Source organism: Ursus americanus, chromosome 28 (genome assembly GCF_024610735.1).
Source record: "Ursus americanus isolate L20-20 chromosome 28, mUrsAme1.1.p, whole genome shotgun sequence".
NCBI classification, from domain to species: domain Eukaryota; kingdom Metazoa; phylum Chordata; class Mammalia; order Carnivora; family Ursidae; genus Ursus; species Ursus americanus.
Genome location: NC_142154.1, coordinates 26,008,412 through 26,035,317, shown reverse-complemented (window position 1 = coordinate 26,035,317; position 26,906 = coordinate 26,008,412). Strand labels below are relative to the sequence as shown.

Here is a 26,906-nt window from a genome sequence, read left to right as displayed (position 1 = left end):
TCACATTTAGGTCGTTCATTTTGAGTTTATTTTTGTGTATGCTGTAAGACAGTGGTCCAGTTTCATTCTTCTGCCTGTGGCTATCCAATTTTCCCAACACTATTTGTTGAAGAGACTGTCTTTTTTCCATTGGATATTCTTTCTTGCATTCTCAAAGAGTAGATGACCATAGAGTTGAGGGTCCACTTTTGGGTTTTCTATTCTGTTCCATTGATCTAGGTGTCTGTTTTTGTGCCAGTACCATACTGCTTTTATGACTACAGCTTTGTAATACAGCTTGAAGTCTGTAATTGTGATGCCTCCAGCTTTGGTGGTCTTCTTCAACATTCCTTCGGCTATTGAGCATTTTTTTCTGATTCCACACAAATTTTAGGATTGTTTGTTCCAGCTCTGTGAAAAATACTGATGGTGTTTTGGTAGGGATTGCACTGAATGTGTAGATTGCTTTTGGATAGCATAGACATTTTAACCATATTTGTTATTCCAATCCATGAGCATGGAATGTTTTTCCATTTCTTTATATCTTCCTCAATTTTTTTCATAAGCATTCTATAGTTTTCAGAGTACAGATCTTTTACCTCTTTGGTTAGGTTTATTCCTAGGTATCTTATGGGTTTTGGTGCTATTGTAAATGGGAATGATTCCTTGATTTCTCTTTCTTCTGTCTCATTGTTAGTGTATAGAAATGCAACTAATTTCTGTGTATCAATTTCATACCCTGTGACTTTGTTGAATTTCTGTATCAGTTCCAGCAATTTTGGGGTGGAATCTTTTGGGTTCTCTACCAATAGTATCACGTCATCTGTGAAGAGTGAAAGTTTGACTTCTTTGCCGATTCAGATGCCTTTTATTTCCTTTTATTGTCTGATGGCTAAGGTAGAATTTCCAGTACTGTGGTGAACAACTGTGGAGAGAACTGACATTCCTGTCATGTTCCTGACCTTCAGGGAAAGCTCTCAATTTTTTTCCCCATTGAGGACAATATCTGCTGTGGGTCTTTTGTCATGGCTTTTTTGATATTGAGGTACGTTCCCATCATCCCTACGTGGCGGATGGTTTTTATCAATAAAGAACGCTGTATTTTGTCAAATGTTTTTTCTGCATCTACTGAGAGGACCATATGGTTCTTATCCTTTCTTTTATTAATGTGGAGTATCACACTGAATGATTTCTGGGTATTAAACCACCACTGCAGCCCAGGAATAAATCCTAATCCATCATGGTAAATAATCCTTTTAAGGTACTGTTGGATCCTATTAGCTAGTATCTTGATGAGAATTTTTGCATCCATGTTCCTCAGGGATATTGGTCTGTAATTCTCCTTTTAACTGGGGTCTTTGTCTGGTTTGGGGATCAAGTGTAAAACTGCCCTCACAAAATGAGTTTAAGTTTTCCTTCTGTTTCTGTTTTTTGGAACAGTTTCAGAAAATAAGTATCACTTCTTTAAATATTTGGTAGAATAACCGTAGGAAGCCATCTGGCCCTGGACTCCTGTTTGTTGGGAGATTTTTGATTACTGCTTCAGTTTCTTTGCTGGTTATGGTTCAGGTTTTCTATTTCTATTTCTTCCTGTTTCTGTTTTGGTAGTTTATATGTTTCTAGGAATGCATCCATTTCTTCCAGATTGCCTAATGTTGGCATATAATTGCTCATAAACTCTCTTATAATTGTTTGTATTCCTTTGGTGTTGGTTGTGATCTCTCCTCTTTCATTTATGATTTTATTTATCTGGGTCCTTTCTCTTTTCTTTTTGATAACTCTGGCTAGTGGTCTATCAATCTTACTAAATCTTTCAAAGAACCATCTCCTACTTTCGTTGATCTGTTCTATTGGTTTTTTATTTCTATACCATTGATTTCTGCTCTAATCTTTATTATTTCCCTTCTCCTGCTGGACTTAGGATTTGCTGTTCTTTTTCCAGCTTCCTTAGGTGTAATGTTAGGTTATATATTTGAGACTTTTCTTGCTTCTTGAGGAAAGCCTATATTGCTATATACTTCCCTCTCAGGACTGCCTTTGGTGCATCCCAAAGATTCTGAACTGTCATATTTTCATTTCCATTTCTTTCCATGTATTTTTTAAATTCTTCTTTAATTTTCTGGTTGACCCAGTAGTAGGATGTTCTTTAACCTCCAAATATTTGGGGTCCTTCCAAATTTCTTCTTGTGGTTGGCTTCAAGTTTCATAGCATTGTGGTCTGAAAATATTCATGGTATGATCTCAATCTTTTTGTACCAGTTGAGATCTGATTTGTGACCCAGTATGTGATCAATTCTGGAGAATATTCCATATGCACTTGAGAAGAACATGCATTCTGCTGCTTTAGGATGAAATGCTCTGAATACATCTGTAAAGTCCATTTGGTCCAGGGCATCATACAAAGCCCTTGTTTCCCTGTTGATCTGCTTAGATGATCTGTTCATTGCTGTGAGTGGGGTGTTAAAGTCCCCTACTATTATTGTATCATCATCACTGAGTTTCTTTAAGTTTGTTACTAATTGATTTGTATATTTGGCTGTTTCCAAATTAGGGGCATAAATATTTAAATTGTTAGATCTTCTTGTTGGATAGAGCCCTTTCTTAATGATATAGTGTCCTTTATCTCTTATTATAGTCTTTGGTTTAAAATCTAGTTTGTCTGATATAAGGATGGCTACTCCAGTTTTCTTTTGATGTCCATTAGCATGATAAATGGTTCTCCACTCCCTCACATTCAATCTGGAGGTGTCTCTGGGTCTAAAATGAGTCTCTTGTAGACAGCATATCAATGGGTCTTTTTTTTTTTTACCCATTCTGATACCCGATGTCTTTTGATTGATACATTTAGTTCATTTACATTCAGAGTAATTATTGAAAGATATGAATTTAGTGTCATTGTATTACCTGTAAAGTCATGGTTTCTGTACATTATTTCTCTTCCTTTCTAGTCTATGTTAGTTTCGGGCTCTCTCTTCGTTCAAAGGATCCCCTTTAATATTTCTGGCAGGGCTAGTTTAGTGTTTACAATTTCCCTTAGTTTCTGGCTGTCCTGGAAACTCTCTATCTCTCTATTCTGAATGACAGCCTTGATGGATGATGGACTTTTGGCTGCATATTTTTCCCATTTACATGTTGAATATATCATGCCAGTCCTTTCTGGCCTGCCAGGTCTCTGTGGATAGGTCTGCTGCCGGCCTTATGTGTTTACCCTTTGGGTTAAGGCCCTCTTGTCCCAAGCTGCTTTCAGGATTTTCTCTTTGTCTCTGAAATTTGCAAGTTTTGCTATTATATGTTGAGGTGTTGACCTATTTTTACTAATTTTGCAGGTGGTTCTATGTGCCTCCTGGACTTGAATGCCTGTTTCCTTCCCCAGATTAGGGAAGTTCTCAGCTATAATTTGTTCAAATAAACTTCCCACCCCTTTTTTCCACTCTTCATCTTCTGGGACTCCTATAATATGGATATTATTTCACCTTATTGAATCGCTTAGTTCCCTAAGTCTACCTTTGTGATCTAATAGGTTTCTTTCCCTCTTCTTTCAACTTCCTTGTTTTCTAATCATTTTATGTTCTATATCACTGAATTGGCTCCACTGATCCATTCATCCTCATTTTTATGGCCTCCACTTGGGATTGCCTCTATGTAATAGTATTCTTAATTTTGGCCTGATCAGATTTTAGTTCTTGTATCTCTACAGTAAAGGATTCTCTAGTGTCCTCTATGCTTTTTTTCAGCCCAGCCCAGCTAATACCTTTATAATCATTGCTTTAAATTCTAGTTCAGAGGGGCGCCTGGGTGGCTCAGTTAGTTAGGTGTCTGCCTTCAGCTCAGGTCATAATCCCAGGGTCCTGGGATCAAGCCCTGCATTGGGCTCCCTGCTTCTCCCTCTCCTGCTCCCCCTGCTTGTGCGCGCACTCCCTCTCTGTCAAATAAATAAATATTTAAATAAATAAATATGTAAATAAATTCTAGTTCAGACATCTTACTTATATCCATATTGATTAAGTCCCTGCCAGTGAGTTCTTTCTTTTGGGGTAAGTTTCTTCATTTCCTCATTTTTTCCAGAAAAGAGAAGAAGAAAGAAAAAGAAAACAACAACAAAAAAACCTAGCTCCTGGGTTTTGGTCTGCTTGTTAAAAGAAACTAAATCCCAAAATAAGAAACAAACACACACACACACTCACACACACATACACACACATAAACATATACATAATATATATTTTAATGAAAGAAAACAAAAAATTAAAAATATGTATATATAAAAATTAAAAAAAGAAAAAAAGAATTGAGCAAATAATAAAATAACTGAAAAAATACTAAAAGACTGAAGAATAAAAATACAAAGAATGCTATATACTGTTTTCCCCAAGAGCTGAAGGTTTGCAGCACTCCATGATCAGTAAAATTGGTGAAAGCAAGCTGTTTGTGCTGGTTTTCTGGGGAAGGAGTCTGTTGCACTGATTCTCAGATGGACTTGCCCTAGTGGAAATGCTTTTCCAGGGCACAGGGAGGCAGGGCTTGCTGTAAGTGGCTCCAGACTCTACTAGGTGGCGCTGTTTTGTTCCCTGAAGGCTTTCAGCACTGATGGAAAGTATGAATAGCGGTGCCCTCTCTCTAGCTCCAGAGCTGAAAATTCACACACACACCCCCCTTCAATGAGCCCTCACAGAAAAGCAATCAATCACTCTGTCTTCCCTGTTGCCATCAGAACTCTGCCTACCCAGCCTGTGATCCAGCGTTTTTATCTCAGGCATGCCACTGAGTTTCAAGACTCCAAATTTTAGGGATTCCCACAGCACGGATCTGCACTGTTGTTCCCAGAGGAGGGAGGAGGGCCTCTCCACACTTCTGCCCTTTGCTGGATCCCTCCCAGAAAACTGTCCTATGACTGCACAGCAGTTCAGTTTATGGCAAAACAGAGCAGAAAGCCAGTACCTAGACACGCTCTTCTCAGCCAGCTTCTAAGCTTCTATGCCTGGGAACTCTGTCAAACTCAGGTACCACCCGTTCTTCTCATGACCCCGGGGATCCTGAGACCACGCTGTCATACCTGGGATTCCACTCCACTCACCACCTAAACACCTTTAAGCCAGGCACATGCCCCAGGATAGCAGCCTTCTAAAAGTTCCAATTTTGCACTCTGCTGTTTATAATACTTTGTAGTAACCTCCTGAAGCAGGCTCCCTCCCCACTGACGTATCCTAAGCTATATCACTCACATTGGATTCAAATCTCCGCACTTCCTACCTTCCAAACGGCGGTTGCTTTTCTACTTGTGACTTGCAGAATTTGTTTTCTCAGATCTTTAATTGATTTCTTGGGTGTTCAGAAATATTCGATAACTATTTAGTTGTATTTGAGGGTCAAGACAAACTTAAGGTCCCCTACTCCTCTGCCATCTTAACTCCCCTCTCTGTTGTGTTTCTATACACTAATAATGAACTAGCAGAAAGAGAAATTAAGGAAATAATCCCAATTACAACTGCATCATAAAGAGTAAAATATCTAAGAATAAATTTAACCAAGGAGGTGAAAGACCCGCACTGTGAAAACTATAAGACATTGCTGAAAGAAATTGAAGATGACACAGACAAATAGAAAGATATACCCTGCTCATGGATTAGAAGAATACTGTTAAAATGTGCATACTCAAAACAATCTATAGATTCGATATAATCTCTATCAAAAATATTAATGGCATTCTTCACAGAAACATTACAAAGAATCTTAAAATTTGTATGGAACCACAAAAGACCCCAAATAGCCAAAGTATTCTTAGGAAAGAACAGAACCAGAGGTATCATGCTCCCTGATTTCAAACTATACTACAAAGCTATAGTAATCAAAATAGTATAGTACTGGTGTGCAGGCACACACATGCGCGCGCACACACACACACACACACACATATAGATCAACAGAATAGAGAGCAAGTTATAAACCGATGCTTACATGGTGAATCTGCAACAAAGGAGACAAGAGTATACAATGGGGAAAAAAGTCTCTTCAGTAACTGGTGTTGAGAAAACTGGTCAGCCACATGTAAAAGAATGGAACTAGACCATTTTCTTACACCATATACAAATGTTAACTCAGAATGGGTTAAAGGCCTAAATGTAAGACCTGAAACCATAAAACTCCTAAAAGAAAACATATTCAGTAATTTTGTAGACATCAGACTGCACAACATTTTTCTGGATATATCTCCTCAGGCAAGGGAAAAATTTAAAAAAAAATAAACTAAAAAAGCTTTTGCACAGCAAAGGAAACTATTAACAAAACAAAAAGGCAACATGATGAATGGGAGAAGATATTTACAAGTGACACACCTGATAAGGGATTAACATCCAAAATATATAAAGAATTCACACAACTCAACACCAAAAACCCCCAAACAATCTGATTGAAAAATGCACAGAGGACCCGAATAGATATTGCTCTCAAGAAGACATACAGATGGCCAACAGACACATGAAAAGATGCTCAACATCACTAATCATCAAGGAAACACAAATCTAAACTACCATCAGATATCATCTCGCATTTGCCAGAACAGCTATTATCAAAAAGACCAGAAATAACAAGTGTCGGTAAATATACAGATAAAGGGAAGCCTCATGCACTGCTGGTGGGAATGTAAATTGGTGCAGCCACCAGGAAAAACTATATGAAGCTTCCTCAAAAAATTAAAAACAGAGCTATCATATGATTCAATAATCCCACTGCTAAATATTTACCTAAAGAAAACAAAAATACTAATTTCAAAAACTATATACACCCATGCTTACTGCAGCATTATCTACATAGCCAAATTATGGAAGCAACTAAAGTGCCCATTGACAGATGAATGGATGAAAATTTGGGGGGGGTGTAGATAGATATAGATATATAGATATACACATACATACTGTGGAATATTATTCAGTCATAAGAATGAAATCTTGCTATTTGTGACAACATGGATAGACCAGAGGGTGTTATGCCAAATGAAGTAAGTCGGACAGAGAAAGACAAATATAGTGTGATCTCACTTACATATGGTATCTAAAGAGCAAAACAAATGAACAAAGAACAAAATAGAAGCAGACTCATAAAAAGAAAGAACTACTGCCAGAGGGCAGAAGTGTGGGGGGATGGGCAAAACAGGTGAAGAGGTTTAAGAAGTACAAACTTCCAGTTATAAAATAAGTCATGGGGATATAAAGAATAACACAGGGAATATAGTCAGTTATACTTTAATAACCTTGGTGACAGATGGTAACTAGACTTGTCATGATTATTCTGTAATGCATGTCAATGTCAAATCACTATGTTGTACACCTGAAACCAATATAATGTTGAATGTCGTCTTCAATAAAATCCTTCTATAAAAAATATATATTATGAAAAATGACTAAAGGAATTAATAAAAATTATAATACAAAATTTCACTTTATGCAAATAAAACATTAAATGAGATTACAAACAGAAAGTACGAGACAAATACAACAAAGAGTAAATGGCATACATAAATCCAACTGTATAACAATTAAAATATTAAACATCAGTTGGTTTATAGTGTCGTTCAAGTCTTCTATTCCATATTCATCTTCTGCCTGGTTTTTCCATAAAATTTTTTTAAATAAATATTTGAAAGTAGGGTACTAAGTCTCCAACTACTATTATTTAATTTTCTACTTCTTTATTATGTTAGTTTTGTTTAATGTATTTTGAGACTCTGTTGTTAGGTACATATTGATTTATAATCATTACGTCATCCTGATAGATGGACCATTTCATTAAAATGTCTTTTATTTCTAATAACAATTTTTGTCTTAAAAATCTGTTTTGTTTCACTTTAGTATAATCACCCCAGTTCACTTTTGTGTATAAGTAAATATTCTTATTCATTAATTTAAATAATTATAAATGTATATCATTCTACCACATCCTGAAGCTCATTTTTATGGCAGATGCACACAATAATCTATGCTTTTTAAAGTTCTGTATATGATATAAAAAGATTTTAGGACCTTTAAAATCAAGGAATCACTCACAATCTTTCCTAGGGGGAAACACAGAATGTTGGGGGCAGGGAACGTCAACTCCTTTTATTGTAATGAATATAGTTTGGTCATCAGTGCTTATGGAGTCAGGGATTGCTGCCACTGCAGTAGCTGGACCCTCCTGAAGTGAAAACTGATTCAAGGATGCCAGTGGCCAATGGAATGAGATACATGGGCTCTCCTCTTTCACTGCTACATTTCCCAGCACCATTGACCACCATATAGCACATGCATTTGGAGGTTTGAAAAAAAAATGTGTTAATAAAATGGGGAAAAACCTGGGCTACCAGGTACCAAGGGATGGAGAAATGACAAGATTCTGGTCACCCTTTTGTCAAAGGGTACAAATCAGCTCCAAATCTTTCAGTCCTTCCACTTACACACTCCAGGAAGAGTTTGTATTTGCTGAAATCCAAAAGATCACCCTCACACGTTAAGCCATTAGGCAAATTTTTCTGCTTCCATGGATACTTACTAAGTCAGATTTTCTATCTGGATACCTGTCCCATAGCCCTTGCTACAGACCAATGTGAAGCTCCTCCAGGTGGTCCCTAAAGGCCTCCAACCAGTAGCATCCCTTGTTCTCTGCCTTGAAGGTGGTCCATGGCTCTGCTTACCCATCTACCTGTGCACAGCCTCCTCAGTGAGCTGGCTGCCTCAGGTTCCTTCCTCCTTCTGCAGCCATGAGATCCTGGGTGCCTGCATTCCATAATAGCCCTCAGCCTCTGTCATAAACAGATATTTTTCTCTTATGTTCTAAACCCAGTTGGTTTCTACAGTTTCATCTTCAAACATTACTGTACCTAAAGATCCTAAAGTCACTCAGCTGATAACCACAGGAGGCACTTATTCAAGCCTATATCCACATTCCTTTTCCCACCTGATGCCCAGGACACTTCAAGTCCTCTGGGCTCAGCAAGAACAGAGAACCACAGAATTGTAGGACATTGAGGATTTTCTGTTTATTTGTTTGACTACACTCATGTGTCCTCTACCCTCCACTCCTAGGTATGGGCTGCAGAGGTACCAATAACTACGTTGTACGGGTTTTTGTCTCACATTGCAAAACTTGGGTGCTAACTGGGGGTTGAAAGGCTGTTTATAACAGTTGAACTATAAAACAAAGAAATGTTGTGCAAATACAAAAGAGACTTGTCAGGATGATAACATCAATTGGCAGGGAAACTGTCCAACCATGGACTCGTGGCTTTTAAAGCCTTCCATTAATTATGTAAGTGCATCAGAAATACCCTTAAGATATGCCTCTCTAGCACAAAAATACAGATAGCCATCTAGTTTATTTACCTTCTGGATTATACCACAGAAAAATGGCTTCAATTCATATGTGCTTCTACAGCAACAATAAAAGTTGCTGCAAACAGCAAACCTAGAGTCCATCACTATGTCCTTTACTTATTAAGTAATGCCTTGATTTCAAAAAATGTGCAAAAAGATGCCACGGTTTTCACAGAGTTCTTTATAAAGGATTAAGAATAAAGAACTTTTCTTTCCAAACACCAACATACCTAGATAAGGGTATTAATGAAAATCAATTTGAGCACTAGTATTCACTGACTTACACATGGATTTAGTACTTGAAGTCCTTTTGTACATCAATTATTAAAAATGTAGAACTTATTTTCCTAAAGAAATACTTTGGCAATATTGAAAAAGAGAAACAAAGTTGTAAGACTTATACAATCTGACTTTAAGATTTACTATAAAACTACATCATTGAGACAGTGTGGTACTGGCATAAGGATAGACATATACAATGAAACAGAACAGAGTTCTGAAATAGACCCACACATGTACAGTCAAATCACAGACTGAAGCAGCACTATAATTCAATGGGGAAGTCTCTTTAAGAAATGGTGCTGCATCAACTGGATATCGGTAGGGAAAATACTGAAACTTGATTCATGCCTCACCTATAAACAAAAGTTAACTCAAGATAGTTTATAGACCTAAAGGTAAAAGCTAAAGCTATAAACTACTAGAGTAAAGCACAGGAGGACGCCACCATGACCTGAGGAGAAACAAAGATTTCTTAGGGAGAAATTAAATCAAAAAGCACCAATGACACAGAAGAAACAAAAAAAGTTACAGAGGTTAGAAGATGGTAGCAGAGGAGGACCCTAGGTTCCCCTCATCCCATGAATACAACTAGATAACAATCCCATCATCTTAAAAACCCCAGAAATTGACCCGAAGACTGGTAGAACAAACTTCACAACTAAACGTAGATAAGACGCGACATCACTGAAGGTAGGAAGTGCAGAGACATGGTTTGGGGGAGAAACCTTGGCCATTGTGGTGGAGGGAGCCGCAGACATGGAGAAGGGTGAGAGACAGGCTAGCATATAGGGGAGCCTCAGAGAAAACAAATCCCCATAGCAATTGACTTGTTTCTTGAGTTCTGGCAACCAGCCAGGCTTAAAACCTGGAGTTTTATAGGTCCTCAGACTTGGCCAGGATAAAGACCAGAGGGCATTCTGCTGCTCTTAGCGAGAAGGCAGGCAACAACCCATGGACATACAATGTGGAAACAAGCAATCTGAAGAGCACCTAGGGTACACAGTGGGGAGGTTATTCACTCCTTTCAGAGCTTGTCCTAGAAAAACAGTGTTCACAGAGAGACCCCTCCAAAAACGAAGGAACTGGTTGGTGCCATTTCCCTCTCCTGCCTTTCATAAGCATAGGGCCACCTGCAGGAACCAGCACAGCACTGAAACTACCTAACTTGCTTACACCAAGCCCCACCCCCCCCACACACACTCTGGTGGAACCACCCTTCTCAGTCACCCTTGCCTCAGTCCCAGTGCAGCAGGCCCCCACCCCCAGAAGACCGGCCCAAACCTCTGCTTACACTGTGCCTCCCCAATCTGGGAGGTTGTGCAGAACCTCGGTTTAGGTCGTGGTGGTGACAGGTCTCATTTCACAAACAGACCAGAGCACACCTAATAAAAATGTGCCACATTCAGGCCAGGGACCCAACACTGCCCACAAAAGGCAAACACAGCCTCTGCAGATGGCTGGCCTGAATGATAAAGCATCTAAGACAAAACAGCAGAACACACACAGCACACACTGGAGATACTCCTGGAAGTGCCAGGCCCTGAGCAATAGAGGACACCACACTGCAGGGCACGACATGGTCTAACCTTCATAAGATCATTACTCTCAAGACCAGGAGATGCACAGAGACTCAGACAAAATGAGAAGAGAGAAAATTTTTTCCCAAATGAAAGAACAAGACAAGTCATGGCCAGAGATCTAAGTAAAACAGATATAAGTAACTAGCTTGATAACAGAATTTAAAATAACAATCATAAGGATACTCACTGGACTTGAGCAAAGAGTGGAAGACATGAGTGAGACCCTTAACACAGAAATAAGGCATAACATAGCAGACTATGAAATAAGTCAGTTGTAGAAAGACAAATACCATATGATCTCAAGGACATGTGGAAGAAAGAAAACAGATGAACATATTGGAAGGGGGAAGAGAAAAAAAGGAGAGAGGAAAAGAAGCCATAAGTGACTCTTAACAACAAGGAACAAACTGAGGGTTGATGAAAGGAGGTGAGTGGGGGATGGGCTAGATAGGTGATGGGTATTAAAGAGGGCATTTATTGTGATGAGCACTGGGTATTGCATGTAAGCAATGAATCACTGAATTCTATTCCAGAAACCAATATTGCACTATATGTTAACTAACAAAATTTAAATTAAAAAAAAAATAAAATTTGAGGGGCGCCTGGGTGGCTCAGTCATTAAGCGTCTGCCTTTGGCTCAGGGCGTGGTCCCAGCGTTCTGGGATCGAGCCCCATATCTGGCTCCTCTGCTGGGAGTCTGCTTCTTCCTCTCCCACTCCCCCTGCTGTGTTCCCTCTCTCGCTGGCTGTCTCTGTCAAATAAATAAAATCTTTAAAAAAATTTTTTTTGAAAACAAAATAACATAGCAGAGACCAAGGGCTCAATAAACTAAATGAGAAACAAGCTTAACGGAATGAATTAGTGACTGAGGAGACAGAATAATGGAAAGTAATCAAGCTGAAAAAAAGAGAAAAAAGAATTATTCAAAATGAGAAGAGACTTAGGGAACTTGGTGACTCCATCAAATAATATGTGTATTATGTCAGTCCCAGAAGAAGAAAAAAGGGAGCAGAAAATGTAATTGAAGAAATAATAGCTGAAAACTTTCCTAATCTGGGGAAAGGAACAGGTATCCACAACCAGGAAGCACAGATAAACACCTACAAAATCAACAAAAGCAGATCCACCAAGACATGTTGTAATTACATTGGCAAAATATAGTGAAAAAGAAAAAAATTTTAAGTGTAAAACAAAACACGAACTTATTTGGGAAAACCCATAAAGCTAGCTGGGGATTTTTCAGCAAAAACTTTGCAAGTCAGAAGGGAGTGGCATAATATATTCAAAGTGATGAATGGGGAAAATCTGCAACCGAGAATATTCTATCCAGCAAGGCTATTGTTCATAATAGAGGAGGGATAAAGATTTTTCCATACAAACAAAAACTAAAGGAGTTTATGATCATTAAACCAGCTCTCCAAGAAATATTAAAGGGAACTCTTTAAGTAGAAAGGAGAGACCAAATTGATAGTATAGAGATAGAAAACATGTTTCTGTAAAAAATCATTCAAGGAACTCACAAAAAAAGATATAACATATAATAACATATAGTTAAAACATGGGGAGGAGAAGAGTAAAGAATGGGTTTGAACTAAATGACCATCAACTTAACATACACTGCTATAAGCACAAGAAGTTATATACAAACCTAAAGGTAACCATATAGCAAAAGCCATTAATAAATATGCAAAGAATAAAGAGAAAGAAAATATATCACTAAAGGAAATCAGCAAAACTTGAAAGAGAAAAAGACAGGAAGAGATCAGAGAAACAAATAATAAAATAACAATAAATACATATCTATTAATAATTACTTTGAATGTAAATGAACTAAATGCGTCAATCAAAGACTCAGGGTGGTATAATAGATAAAAAAACAAGACTCATCTATATGGGAGAGAAACTCATTTCAGATGTAAAGGCACCTGCAGCTTGAAAGTGAGGGGATGGAGAAACATCTATCATGCAAATGGATGTCAAAAGAAAGTGTGCGAAGAATACTTACATTGGATGAAACAGACTTTAAAACAAAGGCTGTACAACAAGAGACAAAGAAGGACACTATATAACACTAAAGAAGACAATCCAACAAGAATATACAACAATTGTAAATATTTATGCACCTCACTTGGGAGCACCCAAATATATAAAATAGTTAATAACAAACATAAAGGAACTAATCGATAACAATACAATAATAGACAGGATTTTATTTTTATTTTTTTAAAAGATTTTATTTATTTATTTGACAGAGAGAGAGACAGCCAGCAAGAGAGGGAACACAAGCAGGGGGAGCGGGAGAGGAAAAAGCAGGCTCCCAGCGGAGAAGCCTGATGAGGGGCTCGATCCCAAAACGCCGGGATCACGCCCTGAGCCAAAGGCAGACACTTAATGACTGCGCCACCCAGGCACCCCTAGTACGGGACTTTAACACCCCACTTACAACAATAGACAGATCATCGAAAGAGAAAATTAAGGAAAAAAGGATTTGAATGACATACTGTAAGGTTTGGATTTAACAGATATATTCAGAATACTGCATCATAAAACAGCAGAATGCACATTATTTTCAAATGCACATGGAACATACTCCAGAATAAATAGCATATTAGCCAACAAAACAAACTGCAACAAATTCAAGAAGATCAAAATCATCTTTTCTGACCACAGCGCTATGAAACTAGAAGTCAACCACATGAAAAAATTTGGAAACACCACAGAGGTTAAATAACATGCTACTAAACAATGAAAAGGTCAGCCAGGAAATCAAAGAAGAAATTAAGAAGTACATGAAAACAAATGAAAATGAGAACACAGCAGTCCAAAACCTTTGAGATGCAGCAAGTGGTTCTAAGAGGGGAAGTTTATAGCAATACAGTCCTACCTTAAGAAGCAAGAAAAATCTCAAAAAAAACAACCGAAACTTTCTAGCACCTAAGGGACCTAACAACAAACAAAACCTAAAACCAGCAGAAGGAAGGAAATAATAAAGATCAGAGCAGAAATAAATGATATAAAATTTTAAAAAAACAATAGAACAGATCAATGAAACCAGATCAATGAAAACAATAGAAACATATGACTGAGCTGGTTCTTTGAAAAAGTCAATACAATTGATAAACTTCTAGCTAGACTTACCAAGAAAAAGACAAGGACTAAAAAAAAAAAATCACAAATGAGAGAGGAGAAATAACAACCAACACCACAGAAATACAAACTATCATAAGAAAATATTATTAAAAACTATATGCCAACAGATTAGACAACCTAGAAGAAAAGGATAAATTCCTAGGAACATATAAACTACCAAAACTGCAACAGGAAGAAACAGAAAATTTGAGCCGACTGATAACCAGGAAAGAAATTGAACCATTAATCAAAAACCTCCCAACAAACAAAAGTACAGGGCCCGATGCCTTCACAGGTGAATTCTACCAAGCATTTAAAGAAGAGTTACTACCAGGGGCACCTAGGTGGCTCAGTCGTTAAGTATTTGCCTTTGGCTCAGGTCATGATCCCAGGGTCCTGGGATCGAGCCCCATGTCGGGCTCCCCACCCAGCAGGAAGCCTGCTTCTCCCTCTCCCTCTCCCATTCCCCTTGCTTGTGTTCCCTCTCTCGCTGTGTCTCTCTCTGTCAAATAAATAAAATCTTTAAAAAAAAATAGGATAAAATAAAATTAAAAAGAGTTACTACCAATTCTTCTCAAACTATTCCAAAAAAGGAAAAGGAAGGAAGACTTCCAAATTCATTATATGAGGCCAGCATTACCCTGATACCAAACAGGATAAAGATACCACTGAAAAAGAGAAGTATAGGCCAATATCCCTGATGATCATGGATGCAAAAATCCTCAACAAATGCAAGCAAACCTAATTCAACAATATATTAAAAGAATTATTCAACACAATCAAGTGAGATTTATTCCTGGGCTGTAAGGTGGTTCAGTATTCTCAAATCAATCAACGTGATACACTACATTAATAAAAGAAAGGATAAGGACCCTATGATCCTTTCAATAGATGCAGAAAAAGCATCTGACAAAGCACAACATCCATTCATGATAAAAACCGTCAACAAAGTAAGGGATAGAGGGAACATACCTCAACATAATCAAGGCCATCTATGAAAAACTCACAGCTAATATCATTCTCAATGGGAAAAACTGGGTGCATCTCCTCTATGGTCACTCTCACCACTGTTACTTAACATAGTACTGGAAGTCCTAGCCACAGCAATCAAAAAGAAATAAAAGGCATCCAAATTGGCAAGGAAGAAGAAAAACTTTCACTATTTGCAGATGACATAATACTCTATATAGAAAGACCTAAAAGACTCCACCAAAAATTTGCTAGAACTGTATACATGAATTCAGCAAAGTCACAGGACACAAAATCAACATACAGAAGTCTGTTGCATGTCTATACACCAATAATGAAGCAGCAGAAAGAAATTAAGTAATCACTCCCAATTACAATTGCACCAAAAACAACAAGATACCTAGGAATAAAACTAATGTTAAGAGGTGAAAGACCTGTACTCTGAAAACCGTAAAACACTGATGAAAGAAATTGAAGATGACATAAAGAAATGGAAAAACATTCCACACTCATGGAATACCCAAAGCAATACCCAAAGCAATCTACACATTTCATGCAATCCCTACGCATATACCAACAGCATCTTTCACAGAACTAGAACAAACAATCCTAAAATTTGTATGGAACCACAAAAGGTCCCAAATAGCCAAAGCAATCTTGAAAGATTGCAAAGCTGGAGGCATCACAATTCCATACTTCAAGTTCTATTACAAAACTCTAATATAATCAAAACAATATGGTACTGGCAAAAAAAAGACACAGAGATGAACAGAATAGAAAACCCAGAAATGAACCCACAATTATATGGTCAATCAATCTTCGACAAAGCAGGAAGGAACATCCAATGAGAAAAAGACAGTCTCTTCAACAAATGGTATTGGGAATACTGGACAGCAACATGCAAAAGAATGAAAATGGACCACTTTCTTATACAATACACAAAAATAACTTCAAAATGGATTAAAGACTTAAATGTGAGACGTAAAATCATAAAAATCCTAGAAGAGAACACAAGAAGTATACTCCCTGACATCAGCCATAGCAAATTGTTTCTAGACATGTCTTCTGTAGCATAGGAAACAAAAGCAAAAATAAACTACTGAGACTTCATCAAAATAAAAAGCTTGTGCACAACGAAGGAAACAATCAAAAAAACTAAAACACAACCTACAGAATGGGAAAAGATATTTGCAAACGACATATCTGATAAAAGGTTAGCATCCAAAATATATAAAGAACTTATAAAACTTGGGCACCTAGCTGGCTCAGTTGGTGGAGCATGCGACTCTTGATCTTGGGGTCGTTGGTTCGAGTCCCACATTGAGTGTAGAGATTACTTAAAAATAAAATATTTTTTAAAAAAAAGAACTTCTATTTTTTTAAAAGTCAACTAGCCTTTGCATTTATTTTTTTATTATAATATTTTTTATTATATTATGTCAGTCACCATACAGTACATCCCTGGATTTTGATGTAAAGTTCCATGATTCATTAGTTGCATATAACACCCAGTGCACCATGCAATACGTGCCCTCCCCACTACCCATCACCAGCCCAATCCACTCCCCCCGCTCCCCTCTGAAGCCCTCAGTCTGCTTCTCAGAGTCCATAGTCTCTCATGCTTCATTCCCCCTTCTGATTACTCCCCCTTTCTTTATCCCTTTCTTCTCCTACCAATCTTCCTAGTTATGTTCCATAGATGAGAGAAACCATATGATAATTGTCTTTCTCTGCTTGACTTATTTCACTTAGCATTATCTCCTCCAGCGCCGTCCATGTTGCAGCAAATGTTGAGGAATCGTTCTTAAAAAAAAAGAACTTCTAAAACTCAATACCCAGAAAACAAATAATCTAATTTAAAATGGGCAGAAGACATGAACAGACATTTCTTCAAAGACATGCAGATTGCCAACAGACACATGAAAAGATGTTCATCATCACTTACCATCAGAGAAATGCAAATCAAAACTACAATAAGATACCACACCTGTCAGAATGGCTAAAACCAACAACACAAGAAACAACAGCTTTTGGTGAGGATGTGGGGAAAAAGGAACACTTGTGTGCTTGTTGGTGGCAAGGCAAATTGGTGCAGCCACTGCAGGAAACAGTATGGAGCTTCCTCAAAAAGTTAAAAATAGAACTGCCCTATGATCCAGGAACTGCACTATCAGGTATTTACCCAAAGAATACAAAAACACTAGTTCAAAGAGTACGTGCATCCCTATATGTATAGCAGCATTATTTACAATAGCCAAGATATGGAAGCAGCCCAGATGTCCATCAATAGATGAATGGATAAGGAAGATGTGGTGTATATATACAATGGAATATTATTTAATCATTAAAAGGAATGAAATCTTTCCATTTGCAATGACATAGATAGAGATAGAGATTATAATGCTAAGTGAAATAAGTGAGTCAGAGAAAGATAAATACCATATGATTTCACTCATATGTTAATTTTAAGAAACAAAACAAACAAGCAAAGAGGGGGGAAAGGAGAGACAAACCAAGAAACAGGACTCTTAATTACGGAGATCAAACTGATGGTTACTAGAGGGGAGTAGGGTGGGGATAGGTTAAATAGGTGATGGGGATTAAGGAGTACATTTGTGATGAGCACCAGGTGATTTATAGACTTGTTGAATCTAATATAACACTGTATGTTAACTAACGAATTAAAATAAAAGTTAAAAAAAGTTACATTTCATCAACATTTAAATTTTCTGTTCCTCCAAATGCACCATTAAAAAAATGAAAACGCAAGCCACAGAGAAAGACCTGCAATTCCTATATCTGACAAAGGACTTGTATCCAGAATATACATACAAACAATGAATAATAAAAAGATACGATCCAATAAAACATAGGCAAAACTCTTTAAAATACACCTCACTAAAGAGCATATACAAATGGCCAATAAAATTTAAAAATACTCAATACTGGGGCACCTGGGTGGCGCAGTCAGTTAAGCAACCCACTCTTGTTTTTGGCTCAAGTCATAATCTTAAAGTTGTGGGATCAAGCCCCACCTCAGGCTCCATGCTTAGCATGGAATCTGCTTGAGATTCTCTTACCCTCTGCCCCTCCAGCTTGTGTGCACCCACACGCACACACTTTCTGTGTGTGTCTCTCTCTAATAAATCTTTAAAAAAAAAGATACTCGATATGTTATCAGGAAATGCAAATGAAAGTCACGAGATACGGCTATACACTCACGAAAGACTAAAATTTAACAGGTGATGACACGAAATGTTGAAGAGAATGTGCAACACCTGAAGCCCTCATACATTGCTAATGAGAACATAAAATGGTACAATTATAGTGGGAAAATGTTTAGTAGTTTCTTAAAATTTAATTATATACCTACTCCATGATCCAACACTATTATTCCAAGGTATTTACTGGAAAGAAATGAAAACATTATGTTTTAAAAAGAAATATATAAGAATTGTCATTGCACCTTTATTCAAATAGTAAAAATTTGGAAACAACCAAAACGTTCATCAGAGGAGAATGAATAAGCAAATTATGGTATATTCAAACAATGGAACACTATTTAGCAATATAAAAAATGTACTATTGATACACACATCATGATGAATCTTCAAATCAGGCTGAGCCAAAAAAAGTAGATGTAAGAAAATACATACTGTATAAATCCACTTATATGAAGTTCAAGAATAGGCAAGACTAATTATCTCTATGCAGACAGGTATCAGAAGAGTGGGCACTCTGGTGTGTAGAGGATAGAATGAAAAAGGACATGGGGAGGGAACTTTCTAGAGTTATGGCAATAATCAATTTCTTTTACTGGGGTGTTGGTTAAGTATATTTATTTGTCAGAACTCATCAAACTGTACCCTTATGATTTGTGCAGTTTACGTAATTATACTCCCATATTTTTAAAAAGAAATAGTTTATAAACAATACTTAAACTTCTAGGTTAGCCCACACAATGTTGACCATAATGCATTAACTTCTGCGATAAAGTTTCTCTGTTTCTTCAGACAATGACATTCTGTGTTTCAAAAGGAAAATGAATGTGGTATATATTAACATATTCTCCTTTCTCATCCTACTCCCTCCAGGAAGCTCACTGGAATAGTTGTATTCTATTTCCTTACTCTGCCCATCTATTAAGTATTTACTAGAACCATCAGGTACACAGTCCTTAGTGCATACAAAAACTTAAAAAGAGTCCCAAGACATGGTTTCTGCCCTTAGAGAGGATCCACTTTCTCCTTGCCATAATTGCAGAGCTTTCTCTCCCAGTTTTTTCCTCACAGAGAGAGAGGCTTCCCCCCTCCCCCCGACACACCCTGAGGGCAGAGAAGCCAGGGTGGTTGATTCCTGCTTTCATGACAGGTAGATATCAGATATTTATACCTGTGTGCTCTACTGATGTGAACAGAACAATCTAGGATAATGAGTTCTCAGGCACGACTACTAGAATGGAACTATAACAGAGATAAGCCAAAATTGTGGAAAATGAAATTTGGGCATACATGTTTATATTTCCACTACATTTAAATATGAGCATGCCTCTCAAGCACTGCTGGTGGGAATGGAATAGATATTATATATATTATATATATATTATAAATACAAATATATTATAAATACATAAATGTATGATATATAATATATAATAAATTATATAATATATAATTATAATATATGTTATATTATAATATATATTTCTGGAAATATACACACACACACACACACACACACACACACACACACACATATTCCTGGAAATCAATTTGGCTATACACACACACGTGTATATATACGGTTTACAAGAATATCACTTTTTTTTTAAGATTTTATTTATTTATTTAACAGAGACAGCCAGCGAGAGAGGGAACACAAGCAGGGGGAGTGGGAGAGGAAGAAGCAGGCTCCCAGCAGAGGAGCCTGATGTGTGGCCCGATCCCAGAACGCTGGGATCACGCCCTGAGCCGAAGGCAGATGCCTAACGACTGTGCCACCCAGGCGTCCCTATAAGAATATCACTTTTAAAATTCTATTGCAAGGGGCTATCCAAAGGAAATAACCCACAAAGATTTATATGCAAGGATATTCAATATAGCATATTATATTAACAAAGAAACTAGAAACACCCATGTCCTACAAAAGGAGAACGGAAACATTTATGCAGCCACTGAATATTTTTTCAAAGAATATTTAACAACATGGGATGAATTCATGACAGATGGAGCATAACCACAGGATATAAATTGACACACACAGCATAGACTCATGTATGTTCTGTCCCATTTTTAAAAGTACATGTGATGGGCATTAAGGAGGGCATGTGATGTGATGAGCACTGGATGTTACACGCAACTGATGAATTATTGAAAACTACATTTGAAACTAACGATGTACTATATGTTGGCTAATTGAATTTAAATTTTTAAAAAAGTACATGAAGAGATGTACTACCTAAGAGCAATATATGGGCCAAAGCTGGATCCTGATTCTAAAAGATAAAGAGAGGGAAAACTTGAGATAATGACAGAATATTAAACACTGACCATAAGAATATTAAAGAATGATTGTTAATTTTTAAGTACAATAAATATATTATGGTTTTATTTAACAAAGAGATACTTGCTGAAATATCTAGATGAGATAGTATTCTGCCTGAAATTTGGGTAAAAAATTCCACTGGGGTGGGGGTGAGGGGATGGCACTTGAGGTATAGATGAAATAAGATTGGCCAAACTGATAATTGTTGAAGCTAAGTGATAGGTACCATGAGGGTCTATTATACTATTTTTTCTATGTATGTGTTTGACATTTTCCATAATAAAAAGTGGGTTTTTTTAGATTTTAAGGATACACATATTTTTGGAATATCTGATGGGTGGTGTTTATTACTCTATACCCTAGATCAGTGTTAGATATATTTTGTATGTAGAATTTTTTCATTAAAATTCTATTCTGAAAGATAAGTATTGAAAGTGACTAGGAAGAGGGGCACCTGGGTGGCTCAGTCAGTTGAGTGTCTGCCTTTGCCTCAGATCATGATCCCAGGGTCCTGGGATCGAGCCCCACATCGGGCTCCTTGCTCTGCGGAGAGCCTGCTTCTCCCACTGCCTGCTGGTCCCCCTGCTTGTGCTCTCTCTCTGCCATATGAATGAATAAAACCTTTAAAGAAAAAGAAAAGTGACTAGGAAAAAATACACCCTAAATATAACAGCAATTATCTCAAATTGAAGAGGTGATACTTTTTATTTTCCTATTCACAGTTTTATGTACTTCCCAGATTTTAAACAATGACCAAAAACTCTACAGTCCGGAAGAAGATGCTTTTTTTTAAAGAACATGACTATTGCCCAGGTTCTGGGAATTCATGATATACTCTGCTGAATAATTACATCAAACCAAAGAGCTCTGACTGGGCATGAACAAGCAAGGCAAACCCTCTTTCTGCCTGCTGTCCCCTGGGTCAAGGGCACTGCCTCTGAGGCTCAGTTCATAGTCACAAGTTTCTGGCCCAGAAGTTTTAGGGAGTATGGGATTGTGCATATTACTTTTTGAAAAGCGGTATTTAAGCTTGCATTCAGACTCCCGTTAGTTAACATTACAATGTAATATTAGTCTCAGGTGTACAATGTAACACCTCCATACATCACCTGGTGCTCATCACAAGTGAACTGCTTAATCCCCATCACCTGTTTAATGCGAAGAGTGGTCTTTTCCAGTCCCTCATGGTTAAAAAAACTTTTTAAAGGATTGTTTACTCATTAAGGACTTAATTAAAAGATTGAAAATATAAATGACATATTTTATACTATATACACATTTTTGAGGAAAAAATACACTCTGTCCAATAGCAGTCCAATAAGACCAAGGGGTATTTTGCTTATACATTATGAAAATGAGAATAAATCATTTTTCTAAGATTTTATTTATTTATTTAAAGAGAGGGAGAGTGCACAAGCAGAGGGAGGGGCAGAGGGGAAGAGAATCCCAGGCAGACTCTGTGTTGAGCTCCCACCCGGGGCTTGATCCCACAACCCTGAGATCATGATCCGAGCCAAAATCAAGAGTTGGATGCTTAACCGACCGAGCTACCCAGGCGCCCCGAGAATAAATTTTTATTTGACCTAATGTCTTCGGGTATTATCCACACTTACAATAGCTCAGTATCAGATTACCAAATAAACTGTGAAGCCCCTCAAGAGAAAAGCCTTATCCTATAGGTGAATTTGTCTACTTCCCCCTTACCTTCCCTACAGGGACAAGGGTAAAATTGATGATCTTCATAATCAGCATGAGCTGGGTTTAAATCCTGGCACCAGCAGTCCCATATCAGGTGCATGCCTCAACTTCCTCTTCCTCTTTCTGTATCACACCTCAGGGGATCCATGCCCTCATACATTCCCCAACCACACTGAACCTGGACAGGCCCTGAGTTAGCCAATAAAATGTGGCTGAAGTAGCACTGCAAGACTTCTCAGATCAGGCCACAAATAGTTAAGCAGCTTCCACCATGGTCCTGGCAGGTTTGGTCTACGGGAAACTACCCACGATGTAAGGGGTCTGACTTCTCTGAGACCACCATAGTGTAAGGAAGCCCAAGGGGCAACATGTGAAGAGACTACATGGAGAGATAGAGGAAGGGAGAAAAGGGGGAAGGGACAGAAAGAGAGGAGGGGGCTCAGCAAGCTGACATTAGTCTGGGACACCATGGGTCTTCTATAAGCTTCCTTTGTCTTCTCTTCTTATGGAAACGGTATCAGTTAAGCCAGGTACAGGCTTCAGAGCTACTCTCCTACTACTCTCACCATGTTCCCTATCGATGATCTCTCCTCAGGACTAGACAAAGATCAGATAGGTGTAGATGTTCAGATCTATCAATAAGTCTGGCCTCCTTTATTTAGTAGGGGCCACAAATAAATGAAGTTAGCTTTAAGTAACTTGAAGAAAGCTCTGCAATTTTGTCATGAAATACAAGGTTCAGTTTTACCCTCTTCACTCCACAGCTACTCATGGCCAGTTAAACAGCATTCTGAGTGCCTACCACATGTATCCCAAGCAGACAGGAACTGTGCCCGCCTTGACAAGCCAAGATCCAGGGTAACAGAGACAAGTAAACAGGCCATCATCCCATGGGTTTCAGAGGCAGAAGGGTGTTGAGGACTAGTGCTAAGGAAACATACAGGAGAGGCAACTGACCCCATCTGTCAAGGTCTGGAGGGTTCACAGAAGCAGTGGAAACTAACCACAGACCAAAGGGCTACAGGGATGAAGATAACATGTGCCTGTCTTGTCTTTGGGTGTAGAAGCAATGTGCCTAAGTGTGTGTCTGGAGATGGCAAGAGAGGCAAGGAGAAAGCACACATATATCCCACAGCTAGGGAAAACAAGCCCTTCAGAAATAACGTACAGAAGGCTTGGGGCAGCAGGTGGAACACCTGAATTATCAGTTTCCACTCTCACAAGACAACTCACTCACCTTCTGAGTGTCTTAACAGTGTGACAATACCTCTAGGCTGTACTCCTCAGCAAGGAGACTATGAACTGAAAATGATTCTTTTATTACGGTAAAATATACATAACATAAAAATAAGCATTTTAAACATTTTTAAGTTTCATTATGACATTAAGTACAGTCACATTGTTGTGCAACCATCACCACCACTGATCTCCAGAACTTTTTCATCCTCCCAAACAGAACCACTGCACCCACTAAACATTAACCCTCAATTCCCTGCTTCCTGCAGTCCCTGCAACCTCCATTCTACTTTCTGTGTCTGAATTTGACTAGGTACCTCATATAAGTGAAATCATAAAGTGTTTGTCCTTTCCTGACTGGCTTATTTCACTTAGCATATTGTCCTCAAGGTTGATCTATGTTGTAGCATGTGTCAGAATCACCATTCTTTTTAAGGCTAAGTAACACTCCCTTAAATGTAGATACCACAATTTGTTTATCTATTCATCTGTCAATGGATATTTGGGTTGTTTCCACCTTTTGTCTTCACTATGTCCTTTTGTTCCTGCTATAAACACGGGTATACAAATATTTGTTCAAGACCCTGCTTTCACTTCTTTTGAGTCTATACACAGAAGTGGATTGCTGGATCATATAGTAATTCTATGTTTAATTTTTTGAGGGCTCACCATACTTTTTGCATAGCAATTGCACCACTTTACATTCCCATGAACAGTGCACAAGAGTTCCAATTTCTCCAAATCCTCACCAATACTTATAATTTTATGTTTTGTTTTTATAATTGCCATTCTCATGGGTATGAGATAGCCTCTCCTGGTTTTGATGACAGGGATTTTAAAAAGATCAGCTGGTTCATCCTGGTCGAGGGCATTCTACATATAGTAACTTACTATGCAATTCTCCAAAGCCTGCAGCAAATTCAAACACGTGACTTTCCTGAGATTGTTTCCACAAAGCCTGTTCGAGGGCAGGATACCACCCTAATGCCATCAGACTCCCTGGACATCCTCACTTATATGCACAGAAATTCTAAAAGTTGTAATTGGTTTTCCACAAATGCTTTCACATCAACGATTACCTTGTTTCTCTCACTTAAGTCCTGCTTTAACTGGGTTCTAACACTATAAATGATCTGTGTGCCCTCTTCCCTCTTCCCATGCAGAGTCCTTCAAAGGCTCCCCAGGAGTCAGGCAACTTGAACTTGTGTTGTGGAGAGTGCTCCTGGACTATCTGGGTACTCCATTCACTGGGAAGGCCCTTTCAAAACTCTCTGCCCCAAAACCCCCAGAAGGGCTGAAACCAGAACTTACCTCTCCTGAAGCTAAAACTCCAAAGAAACGCTCTCATGTGGCAATTTGTTTAAAGTTGAACCTTTCAGGGGGTGCCTGGGTGGCTCAGTCCGCCTTTGGCTCAGGTCATGATCCCAGGGTCTGGGATGGAGCCCCACACTGGGCTCTCTGCTCAGCGGGGAGCCTGCTTCTCCCTCTGCCTGCTGCTCCCCCTGCTTGTGCATGTCCCCTCCCTCTCTCTCTGTCAAATAAATAAATAAAATCTTAAAAAAAAAAAGAAAGGAAACTTTCGGTGAGACAGGTTTGTATAAGAAACTGACCAGTCTCCTTTATTGCAAGAACTTGACTTCCTAGTTCTTTTTTTTTTTTTTTTTTAAAGATTTTATTTATTTGTGTGACAGAGAGACAGCCAGCGAGAGAGGGAACACAGCAAGCGAGTGAGAGAGGAAGAAGCAGGCTCCCAGCAGAGGAGCCCGATGTGGGACTCGATCCCGGAACGCCGGGATCACGCCCTGAGCCGAAGGCAGACGCTTTAACGACTGCACCACCCAGGCGCCCTTGACTTCCTAGTTCTTAGCTACCTCCTTTTTCCTCCTATCTTCTCCATCTCAGGCATTTCATAATGGTCAACTCTGCTTCTTGCTAGCAAAGGTGGGAAAAGATTTTAGGGATAGTAGATTCTAAAACTGCATATTCTCAATACCTACAACGGTGACTGGCACCTAATAAGAGCTTCATGAATATCTATCGAACAAGTCAAAACTAAATTTATCAAAACAAGGTATACGTCTGTCTTCCATCACTATGAGTACCCCAGATAACTTGAATCTGTGGCAGTGGGTGGTAAGTGGGAAAGTATGAAATTAGCAAATATCACATTTTCACCTTTATTAATTTAAAGGCATAGTATGTAGTTATAAATAACAGTATCGACTATGGCTGGTTTTTTCTGGTTGATTTGTTTTTTATTTTCTTATTCACTAATTCCCTCAAACACATAAGCTGAGCTAAAATAACACTTTAGTTTTACTCAATAATTGTTTTTTATTAACTAAAGTCTGTATTAAGGTTTCCTCAGATTTTCCCTAATATTGTCATGTGTGCTTAGGCTCCTCCTGTGAGTATCTCAGACTTTACAACCTCAGCGAAGGACTAGTCAAACATTTCGCAGGCTGTTCCTCAACTCATCTTTGATGTTTTTCTCATGGTAAGATTGGGGTTGTACGTTTTTGGAAGGATCACCACGGAGGTGGAGTTCTCCTCTCACACATCTCACCGATGGGCACATATGTTGTTTATTTTTGGGTCACAGCAAATACTTCATACACCCCTGAAGCCCATCAAACTAATAGGTGCTCCCTAAAAACTGCACCACAGCCAGATGGGTCTTCACATCTGCATCCTAAGGAAGTCATACTTGCCTTTATTTAGATTTTATGTAAACTTCAGTGTTTTCACTTTGAAGTTTAATTCTTTAAACAAATATTCATGATTTTATATTTTCATTTGAGGTCGCAGGGCCCCTTTATCTCTTTCCTGAAGGGACTCCTGGTTCACCATCCAGGACACTCTGAGAAAGTTTCACCTGTGTTCTGGAATCAGAACTATTAAATAAGTTTACTTATTCTCAAACCCATGACCTGGTGGTTTCATTTTCCCCAGAGAACTCTTAACACCATTCTTGTGAAAATACAGCTAACAATCACAAGATTCTTTGTCCTTCTCAGAGCAGCATTTCTTTTCAGTTTCAAAGCATGCTACATCTTGCGTTCAGTAAACTGTCTCAGACCTCTTTGAAAACAGAGGGACACTGGCAAAGAACTGTGCTACATCTCTCACTTTCCACATTACTAAG

The 26,906-nt window shown here is 38.2% G+C and overlaps 1 protein-coding gene across 3 annotated transcripts in view; it reads right to left on the bottom strand.

The window, feature by feature from the left end:
* The window catches only part of NIPA1 (NIPA magnesium transporter 1), a 93,027-nt gene that overhangs the window by 65,005 nt on the left and 1,116 nt on the right, over nt 1-26,906 (bottom strand). The window lies entirely within an intron of this gene.